Source organism: Tasmannia lanceolata, unplaced genomic scaffold (assembly GCF_043159265.1).
Source record: "Tasmannia lanceolata isolate RefF3 unplaced genomic scaffold, GAP_Taslan_0.1 ptg000006l, whole genome shotgun sequence".
Taxonomy (NCBI): domain Eukaryota; kingdom Viridiplantae; phylum Streptophyta; class Magnoliopsida; order Canellales; family Winteraceae; genus Tasmannia; species Tasmannia lanceolata.
In genome coordinates, this window is record NW_027518683.1 from 35,011,228 (window position 1) to 35,018,408 (window position 7,181).

Here is a 7,181-nt window from a genome sequence, read left to right on the forward strand (position 1 = left end):
AAGCATTCCCAAATGGACTTGGATAATGAGGCACCGTTCACAAACGGCCTCAAGGAGGATAGAAAACCATTCACAAATGGACTCGAGAAAAGAGGCACCGTTCACAAACGGGCTCAAGGAGAAGACAAGACCATTCACAAATGGACTCGAGAAATGAGGCACCGTTCACAAACGGGCTCAAGGAGGAAGATACCATTCACAAATGGATTCGAGAAAAGAGGCACCGTTCACAAACGGGCTCAAGGAGAAGACAAAACCATTCACAAATGGACTCGAGAAATGAGGCACCGTTCACAAACGGGCTCAAGGAGGACGATACCATTCACAAATGGATTCGAGAAAAGAGGCACCATTCACAAACGGGCTCAAGGATAAGACAAGACCATTCACAAATGGACTCGAGAAATGAGGCACCATTCACAAACAGGCTCAAGGAGAAGACGAGACCATTCACAAATGGACTCGAGAAATGAGGCACCGTTCACAAACGGGCTCAAGGAGAAGACGAGACCATTCACAAATGGATTCGAGAAATGAGGCACCGTTCACAAACGGGCTCAAGGAGAAGACAAGACCATTCACAAATGGATTCGAGAAATGAGGCACCGTTCACAAACGGGCTCAAGGAGAAGACAAGACCATTCACAAATGGACTCGAGAAATGAGGCACCGTTCACAAACGGGCTCAAAGAGGACACGAGACCATTCACAAATGGACTCAGAAAATGAGGCACCGTTCACAAACGGGCTCAAGGAGAAGATGAGACCATTCACAAATGGACTCAGAGAATGAGACACCTGTTCACAAACGGGTTCGAAGAGAAGACGAGACCATTCACAAATGGACTCGAGAAATGAGGCACCGTTCACAAACGGGCTCGAAGAATTTAGGGATTTTTTTATGAACTTGAATTTGACGTAGGAATGGATTTTTATTTTTATTTTTTAATTAAGGATTTGGATTTGATAAATTTTTTTATTTTTGGAAAATGAGGTACCGTCCGCAAACGGGCTCAAGGAGAAGATGAGACCATTCACAAATGGCCTCGAGAAAAGAGGCACCGTTCACAAACGGGCTCAAAGAGGACATGAGACCATTCACAAATGGACTCAGAGAATGAGAAACATGTTCACAAACGGGTTCAAGGAGAAGACGAGACCATCCCCAAATGGCCTCGAGAAAAGAGGCACCGTTCACAAACGGGCTCAAAGAGGGCATGAGATTTTTCATGAACTTGAATTTGACGTAAGATTGGGTTTGTTTGAATCGGGGATTGGTTTTGATGAATTTTTTATTTTTGGGAAATGAGGTACCGTCCGCAAACGGGCTCAAGGAGAAGACGAGACCATTCACAAACGGCCTCGAGAAATGAGGCACCTTTCACAGAAGGGCTCAAAGAGGACATGAGTTTTTTCATGAACTTGAATTTGACGTAAGATTGGATTTGTTTGAATCGGGGATTGGATTTGATGAATTTTTATTTTTGGGAAATGAGGTACCGTCCACAAACGGGCTCAAGGAGAAGACGAGACCATTCACAAATGGGCTCGAGAAATGAGGCACCGTTCACAAACGGGCTCGACGACACAAGATAGCTTTGATTGATGAATTCAACAATGAAAAATTTAGAGATTTTTATGAATTTGAATTTGACGTAGGATTGGATTTTTTGAATTGGGGATTGGATTTGATGAATTTTTGATTTTTTGAGAAATGAGGCACCGTCCACAAACGGGCTCAAGGAGGACATGAGACCATTCATAAATGAACTCAGAAAATGAGGCACCGTTCACAAATGGGCTCAAGGAGAAGACGAAACCATTCACAAATGGACTCGAGAGATGAGGCACCGTTCACAAACGGGCTCAAGGAGAAGACGAGGCCATTTGCAAATGGGCTCGAGAAAAGAGGTACCGTTCACAAACGGGCTCGAAGAATTTAGAGATTTTCCATGAACTTGAATTTGACGTAAGATTGGATTTGATGAATTTTTTATTTTTTTGAACTCAATGAAATCGGGGATATTATGGATCGTGCCCGACAAAGATGTTGGAAACTAGGACTTTGACGAATGATGAAATGGCAAACCTTTGGAACGAAGAACCATTACTAGCAAGAATGGATTAGGAACATTTTTATGAAACTTCAACAAGATTTTTCTCAAAGAGACTGCTGGTCTTGTCTTCTGGGGATTTTGATAACTGAAACCTTGAACAAGACATTTGAGATTGGTAATTTAGAACAACGACTCTCTTGGATATTAACATGGAAAAGCGGGATCTGCTTCTTGACAGGTGTTTAGATAAACATTTCTTGACCAGGATAACTAACCGGAAGGGAATTATGAATTTGAATGGTTCATCTTTCTGAGAAATTGGCTCAACCACCATTGCATCTGAGGTTCTTCCAAGCTTAAGGTGCCTTCCTGGGGTATGATCTTTTTACGGAAGCTGGGCTTTCTGATGTTTCTACTTCTGAATTTTTCTGAGCTGATCTTCTTTGAAATGAAGTTGTTTGACTAAATTCTCGAGCTCTTTCAGGTATAATTGCAGGGAGCTGCCTAGGCCTGGCCTCCTTCACCAAGACAGTTACATCATTTGGACATAGGAACGACAATTGACTCTTTCTAAAGAGAAAACTTAGATGAAAGGCACTACTCAAAGGATTGAGCAGCCCTGAAGGAGTGAACTTAGAATAATAAAGATTGACTGACTATACTGACAAACATAGTGATGCTTCTGACTTAGTTAATGTTTTGTTTGGTAAGTCTATCCTTTCAAGGAATAGTTTTTCAATTGGTAAACACCGGACTTCTTCCTCGAAACAGTAATGCCTCAAGAATTTAATTACGACCCCTAAGATTGCTTAGCTTCAATGCCCCCAGTTTTGAGGATATCACTTGAATTTGCTTGAACTTCAGTTGATCTTCAGTCTTGATACCGGCTGTTGCCTTCTTATACTGATTCTCTTACCGTGACCAAGTCACCTCTTCAGGGTTTTTAACTTGGCGGACCGCGCTAGCCTTAACTTTTGCCTGAACCACCTTTCTAGGTTTTCGATCCAGCAGGCTATCCCCTTAGCTTTTGCCTAAGCCGCCCTTTCGGGTTTTCAACTTAGCAGGGGAATGATCTTAAATTTTGCCTAGACCGCCCTTTCAGGTTTTCAGTCTAGCAGATCTTCAAACTCCGTTATTTTTCTTATTCATCATCATTTCATTTTTTTATTGTATCTCAGGACCTAGCTCATTAGTTCTGAACACCAGAAGGACTTTTATAGGTAGGATAGGGCTTTTCAAAGAATGGCTTAAGGCTCAACAAAGATTTCGACCGAACCTGTGAACAGGTCGCCTACATATCCCAAGGTAGGAATCAGGTCGTGTGTAGTTCAGGGCGAATGCCCCTAGTTTGAAGATAAATTGTTTGATTTTTTTTTCCTTTTTTCTTTTCTTTCTGGAACAATTAACTTCTCTTCTTTTGGAACTTGTCCCTCTTTTTTTTTTTTTTGGAACGATTGATTTTTCTTTTTCTTTTCTTTTTTTTGAATCGACCGAATTCGGTTTAACCGAGCTGCCTACGTACCCCAGTGTAGGGATCAGGTCTCGCGTAGTTCGGGGGCGAATGCCCCGAGTTTGATGGGTTTTCAAGAAAATTTTACTCAGGCTCGAAGGGTTTGCAATCGGTATTCTTTTGACGTTGGGTTCTGATTTTGGGATTTATTCGGCCAAAGGAGGCCTTCTGATGTTCAAATTGGGAATCGATCCAGGTTACTAGAGTCCCTCTGGTACTGATTATTTATTTATTATTATTTTTCTCTTTTGTTTTTTTTTTTTTCGCGGAGTTTGACGGCATTTCCAGGTAAGAGATAATGGATCTTCTTCTTTCAAGATTCTAATACGTGCTTTTGACTTTCATAGAGCGAAACTTGTTCTTTGACATCCTCCATCTATGGATTCGTACTCTCGATATCTGATGATCACTTTTCATTGTTTGCTCTTGAACTTTTCATCTTGAATTTGTTGGCTTTATGTTATGAATTTGAGAACCAAGGTCATTGATTAGAAATATGAAAGTTGTTTCCACTCTATGCCCCTTGTATAGCATATATCTTCTCACTTTCTTCATTTTCTTTGAGCTTTCCATGTATGTCTTGCCCCTGGTATCGGTTGTAGCTTTTCTAGACAATCTTCTTATTCTTGAAATAATTTTATCAATTCTTCACACTCTTTAGAGGGTAATGTATTTTCAATCGGCATTCACTGAATCAAAGTTTCAGTGCCAGTGTTTATCATTTCAATTTCATCTTTGAAAGGTTGGGATTGGCGCTCCTCCTCTCGTTCAAGTAATTGCTGTGACTCAAGTGGAGTTTCGTCAATTTTGTCCTCATTTGAGGAGGGAGTCTTATTTTAAGATCAGAAGCACACTTAAGAAACAGACACAAGTGAACTTTTTGGAACTGACTGAAATTTTATTTAAAGAAAAGCTATTACATCAGACGACCTATCCTGAACATGCTCAGGATTCACAACTCTAAATAAGAAAGGGAAACAGAAGATAACTTGCCTGGACTAGGCATTGACCTTTAACTGTAAGACCGGACTCAACAATTATACTGACCATGATGACTGACTCAACATAAAATAGTAAGTGACTAAAACTTTAACTGCTGCAACTGTTTGGCGTTGAAGGCTCGGCGAAGGCTGGTTCGTTCTGAACATCATCATGGCTGATACTTTCAATTTTGGACAATGATGACTGATTCGCATAGGGGAATGCCCCTAGCTCAAGGATTCTGAGAGTGAACTCTGAAGGACTTAGCAAAATAATCTTGAAAAGGTAGCCCCTAGAGGAGGAAGAGACCAGGGGTACAAGCAAGATTGGATTATCTGGACCAGGCATGATCAGATCATGAGAATGCATAATAGAAAGATTGTGAGATTCTGCATCTGCCAGTTAGGGGATGGCATGAAGATACGATCGAATCGTATGACAGAAGAACGAAAGACGCACGATCAAAAGATTAGATGAGATAGCATAAGATTGCTTTCAACGGATAGATCATGAATGACTAATCCTATGAGATTTTTGGAAATGATGGGATTTATATCCTAACCCAAAGGGAAATTTTTTTTTTTTTTTTTTTTCACATTTTATCAGTGTTACCTGAAGGCATCAACCCTAATCCTAATCTATCGGAGTGGAGAGAGAATCTCGACTCATGCCTTTGTTCGTGTATCTAAGGACCGATCGTAGCCATTGGAAGATGGACTACGGCCTAATCTAGACACAAATAGGTAGAATATCCTAAACTAGGCTCACACACGTGATGCACATGTGTTCGTATATTACATGCATGTGTGGGTTAATCTAGGGGTAAGGCCAAGAGTTCCCTTAGCGCGAATCCATGTTCGATATACTGTACCAGTGTCCGGCGTATCAGTACGTGAACAAGGGATCCGTTTACGTACCATAAAGGTACTAGGCTAAGGGTGGAATGCTTCTCTAGCACAGAGGCACCAGGTGATGAAATCCCAGTCAACCATGCTAGATAACACTCCGGGTTCCTAAAATAGGATGTGTGTGCACGTGAGATGCATGGTTTAGATGCAAGTGATGTAAGTGTGTGCAATATGTTTGCGCAATCTATGATGCCTTCAGGTTTTGTTAAATTAAGTTTGAGTAAAATGTGATGAGAAAATAAAACAAGACAAACTAATCTAACAAGTATAGAGTTTTTATGAGCCATTTAAAATTAAATTCAAATGAATTATCTTTTGAAGTTTTAATGAAGTTAGGTGATCCCCAGCAGAGTCGCCAGACTGTGGTACCCGATCCCGCGAGAGGGGTGGGGCGCGAGCCGCCATGCACTCTCTTGGTCTCTAATACCCACGCGATTGGCGTGTGCTTCTTAGTGTTGATTTAGATTCGTCTTTTATGTGAACTTGGGATCACTAAGGCAATCCGAATTCCACATAAAAGAGACTGACAGAGTCGCCACCTAGATATGGGATCTAGGACCCGTAATTAACCAGAAATCTAGACTCGCTACCTGGTTACAAGAATGGAAGGTATGGGGATTTATCCACCACATGCACCATTCCTGCCCGATAATCGGTCTTCGATTCCAAAAGCTAACTCTTTTAAATTTATTTTAAATGGCTCATTCAACTCTATGTTAATGTGCGAACTAAGTGACATGCATCCTAGAATCTAATTTCAATATGAATCCTAGATGTGTATCTTGATTTATTAATTTGTCTGGATTCATTCTAAGTGAAAGTTCTCCTAGAATTCTAATTTCATGGAAAACCCTAACTGATTTGATTAAGTATTTACAAGAAAATTAATATACAAAACACCACAATTTGTTGTGGTGCCGACTCGCGGGTGGTATGCCATCAGACATCCAAGCTGCCTACGTACCCAAGCCTCACTGGGATCAGAGTCGACGTAGTTCGGTGCACCTAAGCTAAGCTACATATGCCTAACTCAACTAGGACACCGACTTAGACGGATTTGACTGTTTCAACAGTTTTAAGAGGAGTTATTTAATTCAAGTTGAGGATTTTATTATCTTAGGATTTCATCAAAGATGCTATATGATTCTTATCTGAATGCAAGTTGTCCCTTAGACTAATGCAGGTTTGCCTACATCCTAGTTTACTAGGCTTGTCCTAGGGAAAGATCGGGTGACTAGTGTAACTAGACCTATGGCACGGTTGCTATACATAGCAAACGTCCGTGATGAAGCTGGACTCCTGACTCTAGGACTCCCTAAAACCTAAGACTCCCTAAAACTTAGGACACGACACGACACGACACCAGTGTTCTTAAATTGGGCTCTAAGGGTTCCTAAAGGAATTTTGAATCCACCGGCTCTTGGGAATCTCGAATTCTTTTGGGTTTGTGGAAACTTTTAGAGTTTTCTTGAAGCTTTTATTATCTGAAGGTATTTAGTGTGTTTGGTAGCTTTTAAAGTTGTTTATTTAGAAGGTTTTAGTTTCATTTGAAATTTTTAGTGGTCTTTTGGTTAATGGCTTTTAACGGATTTTTATCAGTGGATTTTAAATGGGTGAATTTTAGTTTTGTTAATTTTAGGTTGGATGTACTTTAGATTAATGTCTTTCGATTTTGGTTTGGAAAATGACGTTAACACAACCAAGTTTTGACAATTGCACAAATTC